Source organism: Protopterus annectens, chromosome 14.part0 (genome assembly GCF_019279795.1).
Source record: "Protopterus annectens isolate FY-2018-M chromosome 14.part0, PAN1.0, whole genome shotgun sequence".
NCBI classification, from domain to species: Eukaryota; Metazoa; Chordata; order Ceratodontiformes; family Protopteridae; genus Protopterus; species Protopterus annectens.
Genome location: NC_056748.1, coordinates 597,481,830 through 597,493,960, shown reverse-complemented (window position 1 = coordinate 597,493,960; position 12,131 = coordinate 597,481,830).

Below are 12,131 nucleotides of genomic sequence, written 5' to 3'. Positions count from 1 at the left end.
GGTGATTTCCCTATTAGTTTCAGTAGGGGTAATATACTGACCATCCTATTCATTTAAAAGATTAAGACAAGGAGATTATGTTGGGTGACATTCACTAGCTTTCTGACTGATGGCATTTCATTTTACTCAAACCCATTAAATAAGGTCAGAACCAGACCCTAGTGTCCAAATACTTTGGACATAATAACATTAACTAGGGCATGCAAAGATTTGTACCTTCACCCACAATAACCGGGAATGAACATTACTGGGGAACACAAATTTGTGGGTTATAATTTTTGATGATGTGGTATGTAGTCTTACTTGAATAATTTTAGATATTCTCCAGAGGATTCAGAATTCTTAATTTCTTACTCCTTCTAGGTTTGCTAACATGAATATACATGGAAGATCAAAACAAATGAAGATAAGCAGGGATGAAGCCTATTGCTTGATGTGCTAATTGTAGTTGTCTCTTCCAATACTTACTGCCAATTAACACTTGGTGCATTAGGACCCTTGAAATGGGTTGAGAACTTACTTGAAAAAGCATGACATTCAGGTTAATCAAGTTGTTTCATTCAGCTAATAGTTAAAGTTTTTTTTATGACTGCATCATTTTGCTTCTCATTTCTGAATATGTTTGAAGAAGGTACATGCATCTGATGTAGTTTTCCAAAAAGCCATAGGTTTGGGACTGAGTCATTTCACAGGGAATTCAATGATCCCTCTAGTTTTATGGATTTTTCAAAACAGACAATGATAGTTATGATAGGAATTTATACAAAGAAGTCATAGGGGCAAATGTGCTCCTCACTGTGACATCATAAAAGAGCTACAGTTCCATTTTACCTCCATCTGGCACTGAAATACCCTTATTTTTATGGTCAGTGGTTCTGTTTTACACATATCATCATTTCTATTAATACAGGCTATGTTTGTACCTGTTCTGCTAAGAAAATCATTAACACTACAAGATGTAGTCTGATTTCATTTTATTTGCAGCAGTAGATACCACATAGATGGAATCTAAGCATTCTGTAGGATTGGTGTCTTTTGCATTCCCACTATACATAAAAAATATTTTGAGCAGAAACATTGTAAGCTTCCAATCTTTCAGTAATATTAGAACTCCAGGGTGGTCAAGGTGACTGTGACTTTGACCCATTTCTAATTTGATTGTAATTGTTAATTTTCCACTGTGTGGATGCTGATTGGTTGTTTCTGTATTTTGTTTCTATGCCTGCTTTCATACTTTTCATGATGCATACATTTGAAATGTACTAAAATCATCTAAAGCAGATTATAACCTCTTACGGGATGGTATAAATAGCTTCACGTACCTCCTCCCTCAGATGGAACTGGCAACTATGTTGAGTTCTACACAAATGCTTTATACAAACACCTAAACAACTGCATCAATGTGGCTGTGCCAGAAAGGTCCAAAACAAGCTCCTCAAGGAAGAATAAACCTGTCTGGTGGACAACTGCCATTAACAGGTTTTATAGTAAGAGGAAGAAGGAAGAAATTGCTGTCTAAGAGTAAAAGGGAGTGAGCCTTAAACTGGAAACAGTCCCTCCTCAGCTTAAACATGCAAATAAGACTCCTTGTGAAGTCCTCCAAAGCTAACTACAAATCCAAATTAGCATCCACAACTAAGGACAATCATAAGGTCATCCATAGCCTAAAAGGAAAGGCTCAGATCTATACCAAACTGGTAGTTAAAGATACCACATATACTGAGCCTGTGGACATTGCTAACCTGTTAGCAGTTCTGTGAAAATGTCACTCCTCTTTCCCTGCCACAGTTACCCCAACACATCCCTACCACCTGTCCTCTACCCTGTATCAATAAAGAGCAATTCATGAACGCCCTTTCTAAGGTCAAACACAGCATCCAAGGGACCTCATAACATCCCAGGTTACATCCTACATGGGCTCAAACAATTAGCAATGCCATTGGGTACTCTTTTCAATCATAGTCTAAGCAATGGCTTTATCCAAGCTGAATAGAGAAAGGCCACTGTTATTCCCTTGCACAAAGGTGGTGCTTCCACTGACAGCGGGAACTATAGCCCTATTAGCTTGACTTGCCTTATCTGCAAGGCCATGGAGAGAATCATCATGGACCTTATCAGCAAAGACATTGGTAACCTCCAAACACTTGACCTTACTCAATTTGGATTTGTCAAAGGGAGATTATGCCTGTTAAACCTGGTGGACTTCTTCAAGACAGTCACAAAGGCCCTTGATGATGGGAAATCTGTGCATACAGACTACCTTGACTTAGCCAAGGCTTTTGACACTATCCCCCACTCAGGTATAATGGACAAACTCACCCAGCTAGGTATCAACCTGTATATCATTAGATGGGTTGCTAACTGGCTCATGGATAGAACCCATATAGTCAAAATAGGGGAATCTACCTCCAGCAGCAGACCTGTAACCAGTGATGTTCCACAGGGATCAGTCCTGGGACCTCTACTGTTTGGAATCTTTCCCAGAAGCGCAAGCTAAAACTAAAGATCTGTGGCTGACAAAGTTGTTGATGACTGCAAAGTGGGAGTGGTTGTAAAATCTCCAAATTATGTCAACATTCTACAAGAGGGTCTTACACAAACAAATAACTGGTGCCAAAGTGATAGCCTTAAACTCAGTGCAAAAAAATGTATTATCATCTCTTTTAGTAAGAGTGATGTTCCTGCTAACTACCACATCGATAACAACACATAATTACACCCTAAGAACGTACTCAGTGCTAAAAGACCTGGGCACACAGGTCGACAGCAGCCTTACCTTTCATAAACATGTCTCCACAGTGGTAAGAAGGGCATTCTATATTGCTCATCTCATAAGTAAGGGCATTGCCTCCAGAAAAAAATAAGTTATAGCCTCCCTGTTCTCTTCCTTCATCAGGCCAATAATTGAGTACAGTGCCTCTTTTGGTATGTACCTTTCCAAGCACCTGCAGCAAATGGAGATACCACAAAGGTTCCTCATAAGGAAAATTCAAGGTCTTCATCATCTACCCTATGAGGATGGTCTGAAATCACTGTCACTTTATTTTGTTTCATACAGAATGCTCAGAGGCAATCTCTGCCTTGCATATAAGGCAATCTTTGAACCTGCTTTATTGGAAATTCTGCATGTCCATAAGTCAAATGGTACACGGATTAGTCACTCTAATGGCCTTAACCAGTATGTGACATTAATAGAACCTGCTGTAGGGACAGATTTGTCTGCTAGAGGTTGCCATACCTTTGGAACAGACTCACGCTTGCCATCAAGCAGAGCACCTCATTGGCCCTCTTCAAATGCAATCTGGACAACTGGATGGGTAACTGTAAGTTCACCACAGGGGTTCCACCTATGTCCCTCTTGGACAGGGTGATAGGTGCTGATCATGGAAATAAGGGTGAAACTTGGCTAGGCTTGTAAAGGCCCTATGGTCATTAACCTAGTAACCTCCTATGATCCCTAAGATCCCTATAAAAACTGTAAGACCATGCTTTGTTAAATTACAAAACTCATGGTGCATCTTCATTGCCTTTATGAAAGAATACACAAAGTAAAACTGAGGAAGTTTAAAAGAGTATTGCACTTCATACAGCCAATAAAAGTACAGCTTTAGTCAATGAAACACTTCCATTTATTTCACTGCTAAGACCTTCAGATCTCAATGTTCAATATTTTAAACTATATGTAACTTCTTTGTATAATATGTGCTGAACAGATTGTGCTCAACTACATTTTAGATGAAACATGCTCAATAGCTGCAGAAGGAGGATTTCGGGGAAAGTGCTCTGAAATTGTAATGCAGTGTGTATAAATGCCTGACAGGAAATCTTTCTTAACATTATCCAAACTAATGTCTTTTCATGGTTTATGTCACTGTATGCAATTTTGGATTCATTTTTTCTGTGGAATTGTAACATTTTTCCAGAGGAGTGAACTTTGAAAAAATCATCTCTCTCTTATAGATCTATAAGAGAGATGAGTTATTAAAAATCCACTTCTCAGGCTTCATTAAAAAGGACTTTTGGCAATTACAGACATTCAAGAATTGTCCTTGAAGATTTATAATCTGGGCATTAACTCTGGCTTTGTGCAAACGAATTGTAACAAGCAGATTGAGCTATTAAAAGCAAGATACTGCAACGAGGTATCCGGATTAGTAACATTTGGACTTCATGAGCTATTAAAAGCATGATACTGCGACGAGGTATCCAGATTAGTAACATTTGGACTTCATGAGCTATTAAAAGCAAGATACTGCAATGAGGTATCCGGATTAGTAACATTTGGACTTCATTAAAGAGCATGGATGGTGGGTTGGAGAGGGAGTAACTCAGACAGAATTCTTTCTAAAACAAAATAACTGGGTTTTAGAAAAAAATGGACGATCTGGAAAACAGAATACAGAAACACTCTTAGAATATATGGAGTTCCAAAGAATATAGAAGGGAATAATATATTTAACTTACTAAATTGTTACCAAAAATTATTAAGCATCTGCAGGGTTTTTCCAATGGAGCTGAAAGGAAAATCAGGACCTTGGTGAAACCACCAACTCTCAGGAATCTCCATCCAGGTCCATCATTCTTAAACTTATTTTTATTTGGATAAGTGACTTCCTTTAAATGTGTCTTGTTAAATTGTCCTCTTAAAGTGGGATGTGATATTTTAAGACTTGATAATGACTACTCATTTAAAAGTATGTAAACAGACATGTTTGTTTGCCACTTGTTAAATCTATGAAGAATAACGATGTGAAGATTCATATTATGTGTCAAGCCAAAATGAGATCATTTCTTTCAGCAGGTTCAGAAACATTTAACTCACTAGAAGAGTTAATTTCCTTTGTCCAGACAAAATACCTTATCAAATACAAGTAAGAAATGGAATTAAACCTCTTCATACTGGAAAGATGCAGAAAATAACAATCGGAAAACTATTTAATCTAAAAAAAAAACAAAGGAGATATAAAATTCCTATAATAACATACTTTGGGTGTTTATTTATTGTTATCCATTCATTTTGATGTTATAGAGATGTTCAATAAAATTTTCCATAGTAAACAGGAGTTTGCTCTACTTTTATGAAGGTTGTATTGTTTAATGGTACTATATGCAAAAAGAAAAAAGGAGAAAGGTCAATAGACGTTGAGAGAGTAGACAAAAAAAATAAAGCTATATCGATTAGGAAGAGTAAATGTGGTATTATTTGTATAACATCTCAAGTTTAAATCTTTTCAAGTTAATATAATCCAGTACTGGATATTTTAGCACGCTGGGTAATTAGGGACCTGAGCTTTTCAAAGTTATTGTATTCCAGTCTCTTATCTTGTCTGTATTTATTTAAAGAGTTTGCTGTATTAATACTTAGCTGTTTTATATAGATAGATACAGTAATACCAATGAAAATAAGTGTTAATATATGCCTTACTTTATAGCTTCTCTTTGTTTTTTTATGTATCAAATGTAGGCATTATGCCTTTAAACCTAATGTGTATATTCATTTATGTAAGTGTTCTTCATTTATTGCTCTGTCATTGATAATGGGATTACTCTGTTAATCACTCAGATAAGGATTATGAGTGTCTTGGAGTAGCTCAAGCCATTGTTTTTTTTATTTGTTACTCAAATTTGCTTTTTACAGTTCTGAGACCTAGTGGCTCATGCTGTCAATTGTGATGATGGGTGAAACCTGCCTATTTCCACTTTGGCTGGAGCCTCTTCAAGCCTAAGAATTGGATATACCACTGTTCTGTAAATAAATATAAAGAAAAATGCACATTTTTACAGTATGTATGTTGGAGTACAGATGGTATTAGATTTATGTGAAGAGCACACAGGGTTCTTGTAGCTGGGTTTCATGTAGAAGGTCCTATAATTTAATGAACTACACCTGGACTTTGCTTGTCTGATATAGCTTTGTAGCCTCATCATTCAGCTGTATGGTTAATTATTCTATACTAACGAAAGATCTGTTTTAAAAAAATGTACTCAAGCAGACTTCCTTTCTTTCAGTGGCACTAGGCATTGTCACAACAGCCTCTTGGTGTTACCACATCACCTGCTACCCAAAAATCTTAAAATATCCAGTTGAACAGAAGTCAGAACAATGGTAGCCAGCTCATCCACTCATATGGTAAAGTATGTACATCATTCAGCAACATCAAATACACTCCTCAAGTCTCCCATGTCTATCCAATCACAGCCTTTCTAAGAAATAATTCAAAATTGCTAGGGCAGCGTTTTCTAAAATAATAACTAGGAAAACAATCATGCCTGGAGTCTCATAGTACTCTAAAGGTGGAGACATATCCAGAATTGTTCAGTACAGTATTGTTTAGTTATAAGTACCTTGAAGCACTGAGACACATCCTGGTGGACTTTTCTAATAGCTGATTTCACTGAAAGCAATTTACTAGACATTTTTTCTTTAGGTAACAGTTAAACCACACATTGCATAAATCAAGTAACATCCTATTTATGCCTGCCTCATTGCTAGCTAGTGTCAGAAAGTAAGAAAATCCGCTGCTGATATCCCTTTGACAGTTGTATATCTGACGTACCCTGACTCTGGGTCTGTCTGCAACAGTTGGGTATGGTCTCTGACTTGTAAGTATATAAGCCTGTCAATTTTGATCTTGTATGAAACCATAAATATTTTCTTGATAAGTTACATAATGCCACCCCCTTCATTTCACTAGTCCTACATCTCCAGAAGTGACTAAAGCCTGCTGTATGACTTGGTGAGGGGGTGGGTATCAAGGACAGGCATTCTTAATTTAGAACAGGTCCCAGAAAGTAAATGCTTCAGCCTGCAGCAACTTTGAGTAGAAACTGTTGGTACTAAAAAGTCATGAAACATGGAAGAGAGGAGACCAAGGCAAATCTGGACCACTGAGTACAGTGAGATCATTTGGAAAGGTCCAACAGTTTAGTTTCTTAACCTTGAATTTTCTTCTGTTTCCTCCCTTCCCACTTAACTTAAAAATGCACTTTATTCAGTTGCTTTTACTGTATTTGTATTTCTTCCTTCTTTAGTTTGCTTTTGCTGGTTGTTCTCAAAAGTGGTCAATTGCATTTATTATGCTGCATTTATTACTGCTTGTTAGTAACCTGATTAAATTGTAACAGTTATTCTAAGACTCTTAGCTTTGGCTTAAGCACTTGGGCTTCAGGCTAGTTGTTTTACATTAAGAAGGTTTATAGTCTACACTCTTATGGCAGGAGAGCTAGCTTACATCCTTCTAATTTGGGAATTGCTGGTTGAAGGCTTAGTGTGTCTGCTATTCTAAAAGTGGCTTAGTTCTGGTTTAAGCATTTGGACTTCATACCAGTTATTTTACATTTAGAAAGTCTGTGGTCTACTCTCTTGTGGGAGGAGAGGGTAGCCTCAGACCTTCTGAGCTGGGAGTTGCTGTTTGAAGGCTTATTGTGCCTGTTTGTTTGAACTGTTTTTTTTTCTGAAATCATTTTACTTTGTTTGCTGTAGCATAGGCTAGATTCAGACCTGCTGAATCTAGCTCTGTTTGTTTAACTTGAGCACTAAACTAGGTCATCTTTTGTTGGAGATGGTTCCCCTACACCCTAGTTGCAGGAGTGTGCAGTTAGAACTCATCTGATTGAAGGTGTCTGGAACAGGGCTCAGTTGTGAGCTTTTTTATTGGTTAGTTTGTTTAAATCAGTTTACTCTCATTTTCTACATAAGCACCACATTTGCTTGGGTTTGTGCTTGTTTTTGCAAAGCTCCACAGAGTTTGATTACCAGCTACTGCTCTGCTGTATTTATCTGATCAATCCAAGCCATCTGCTAATCTCTGCAAAACTTAAGTAGAATTTTTCACTGTATATTGCTGCATTTTTAACATATCACTGCTTATTTGGACTGTTTTTCTTTCTGAAATTGTACTTTGCTGTAGCATAGACTAGATTCAGACTTGCTGAATCTAGTTCTGTTTGTATAACTTCAGGACTAAACCAGGTTATCTTTTGTCGGACAGGGTTCCCCTGCACCTTAGTGGCAGGATTGTGCAGTTAGAACTCATCTGATTGAAGGTTGCTGGAGCAGAGCTCAGTTGTAAGCTTTGTTATTGGTTAATTTGTTTAAATCAGCTTTCTCTGTTTTGCTACATAGGCACCATGTTTGCGTGGATTTATGCTTCTTCTAGCAAAGCTCCACAGAGTTTGGTGACCAGCTACTGCTTTGCTTGATTTATCTGATCAATCCAAGGCATCTGCTGATCTCTGCAAAATGTAAGTAGAATTTTTCACTGTATATTGCACTTTTGAATTGCATTTTTACCATATCACTGCTTGTTTGAACTGTTTTTTTTTCTGAAATTTCTGCAATTTGCTGTAACATAGATTAGATTCAGACGTGCTGAATCTAGTTCTTTTTGTATAACCTGAGCACTGAAACAGCCCATCTTTTGTTACCCTGCACCCTGATGGCAGGATTGTGCAGTTAGTACTCATCTGATTGAAGGTTGCTGGAACAAGGCTCAGTTATGAGATTTTTTGTTAGTTAATTTGTTTAAACCAGTTTGCTCTTGTTTGCTACATAAAAACAGCATTTAATTGGGTTTGTGCGGGTTGCATATCATACACAACCAAGCATCAGTGGGCACTGTTGGTGGTTAAAGACGTAAACACTTCTGCCTGACAATTTTCCCTTAGTACTCTGCTGGTGCTCCATTGGTGAGTTCTAGTAATTGTCCCTCATTGACAGGTGACACATTCTGGTCCTGAGGCACCAACACAGATCCTACTCACTAGCCTTTTGTATTTTTGTCCACTTCTCCTGTCCTCTACTTTATCAGATCCTTTCTGTCCTCTACCTGTTTTCTGACCATATCAACTTACCCAGCATTATGGATGGCCAATTTCCTACAGTTTCTCCAGCCAGCCAGGTCAACATGGGCATCCTGACACAATGTAGCAATTGCCTCATGTACACTGGCAACCCATTTCTTCTAGTCCACACAAATTCATTATGTGAGAGATGCATCTATATCAAGAACCTAGAATCCAGGCTCCCTCCCTCACCAGTCAGTTCATCTGATACTAAGGAGGTTGTCAGCATGCACACCTCACCTCCCACACCTAGCAAACCAACAATAAATAAACCTACATGCGGAGGTCTTTACCAGAAGCTCACCTAAACATCAGATACCTCCCAAACACAAGCACAATTCACATAATACATCCTCTGCAGAACACAGTACACATAATATAGCATACACCAATGCCTCATCAGTCAAGCCCCTAAGGCATAACACAAAAAAAAATCTTAGTCATAGGCGACTCAATTATGAGGCACAAAGATGTCCCTCTCACTGGACTGGATAAGGAAAAAGTCATGGTCCGCTGTCTGTCAGGTGCCAGAATCCATCACATCACACATGCACTCAAGTCTTGCAACAACAGGCACTGCTATGACTCCATCATAGTCCATGTCTGATTATGTGTTTCAGACAGATATGTCCCTAGCCTTAAGCAGCATTTTACCTTTACCTAGGATGACACCTCAATACAGCAAAAAATGATTGACTTTAACAATTGTCTTTAGTTTCTATTGTCATACAAAGGGTATCCATTTTCTGTTAGCCTGGAATGACATGATCAACAGACCTTGATGCTTTGCCAGAGATGGTCTTCATATGTCACCCCTGGGATTTTGGTTTCTGGCTAAGGCTCTTGCCACTCCCATAGTGCCTTTTCTAGGCAATGTCACAAGAACAAAATTTCTGAAGTAAAAATACCCTCTAAAAACAATGTCAAGGTTATGCTGCTAAATGCTAGGAGTCTAAACCTTAAACTGCACTCACTGGAAGCAGTCTTCACTTTGGAAGATGCTCACATCTGTGCAGTCACTGAGACCTGGTTTAAGGCTATGGAGAGCACCCCAGCTATACCAGGTTACATTTCCATCCACACATTCAGACTACAAAACTGAAAGCTTGAGAACTAAAGGAGGTGATGTATCAATATTCATTAAAGATAAATACACCTATAGATTGGTTAAACAGCATGATTCCCTTGAATTACTTGAGGTGCAGTTGACTGTAGGTAAAACCCCTCTTCACTTCAATGCAAGCAATAGGACCCCCTCCATGAATCAGGACATCCACTCAGTCTACTTGGATCTACTTGAGTCAATCAAGATACAACCAAACACCTTAGTTTTGGGTGACTTTAATTAACCATCCATTGACTGCATAAATTATATGTGTTCTAACTCACTTGCCCAAAGGTTCCTGGAATTTGCTAACTCCAGTTCCCTGGACCAGCTGGTTTTCACACCTACAAGTGGCTCAGACATCCTGGATCAGGTGCTCACCAGCATGGGGAACTGCTGCACCACCCCCATTGTGTGGCAATCCCTGATGAGATCTCACCACAAATCAGTCTTGCTAGAAGTAACTTTAACACAAGACTCCCCCTTAACAACAACTAGACTAAAAAACGTCTCCAAGGCCAATTACAGTCTCTTATGTGACAGCATAGGTAGCTTCATAGCCCCTCCCCCACTGATAGAACAGACACCTATGCTGAGTTATACACCAATGCTTTATATGGGCACCTGTGTAATTGTATTGACTCTGCTGTACCTGATAGAACCAAAGCAAGATCTTCAAGGAAAAACAAACCTGCCTTCTGGACAATTGTCATTAATAGGCTATACAATAGGAGAATGAAATTGCTGTCTTAAGAGAAGGAAAGAACAGTCTCAAAACTGGAAACACTCCCTCCTCAACTTAAACAAGCAAATAAGACTCCTAGTGCAGTCCTCCAAAGCTAACTATGAATCCAGATTAGCTTCCTTAACTAAGGATAACCACAAGACGTTCTTTAGTTACATCCATAACCTCAAAGGTAAGACCCAGATTTACACTGAATTCTTAGTAAATGGTACTACATATATAAAACCTGTGGATATAGCAAACCTGCTGGCTGACAGGGTTCAGTGAAAACTTTACTCCCCTGTCCCCACCACATATACCTCAAGCATCCCTAACACCTGTCCCCCACCTAGTATTTCTGAAGAGCATTTCTTAAACACCCTCTCCAAGGCCAAAAACACAGCCTCTGTGGGTCCAGACAACATCCCAGGCTGCGTTCTACATGGGTTAAAACAGGAATTAAGATCACCATTGGGCATACTTTTCAATCACAGCCTAAGCACTGGCTTCATCCCAGTGGAATAGAAAAGAGCTATTGTCATCCCTTTGCACAAAGGGTGTGCATCCACAGACCTCAGGAACTATAGACCCATTAGCCTAACTAGCCTTATAATCAAGGCCATGGAATGAATATTCATGGACCTTATTAAAGATCTAGGAAATCTCCAAATGCTCGACCCCACCCAGTTTGGCTTTGTCAAGGAGAGATCATGCCTATTAAACTTGGTGGACTTCTTCGAGACAGTCACCAAAGCCCTAGATGAGGACAAATCTGTGCATACAGCCTACCTAGACTTAGCCAAGGCCTTTGGCACAATCCCCCACTCAGACATCATTGATAAACCCAGGTCTATATTAGAACATCGAAGGTTTAATGGTTTGAATCACTAAAGGTCGACCTTTAAAGATCAAACCATTAAAAATTCGAATGCTCAGAAAAAAATAAATTAAAACAAAAAAAGAAAATCTAAAGGGTGTAGGCAGGGGGGCAAACACCCCTGCACCCCCCACTCCCCCCGCTACTTAAATATACAAACTCCGAGACCGCACTACATTGAAGTAAATGGAAATCTCCCCTTACGGAGATTTCCATTTACCCATTCGACGTTCTGCACTTTTGCTATTCTCGTGTCGACAATGTCGGATTCAACATATTCGAGACTATAATAGGCAACCGATAAACCCACTCAGATGGCTATCAACCGATATATTGTCAGATGTCAATTTTAATATTCATGAGGCCGTTTCTTGATTTGTTTAATTTAAATGCTTAATGCATGATTCATTGGTTACTGGGTTAATTAAATCACTATATATACACCTAATTTATGTTTAAACAAATGTCTGATGAAGTCCATTTGTTTTGGATGAAAACGCTAAGGGATAGTATCGTTTGAACTGCATTAATGTGTTGGTCTGTGAAGTTCATGTCATTTCATTAAATACGTTTTAAAAGAG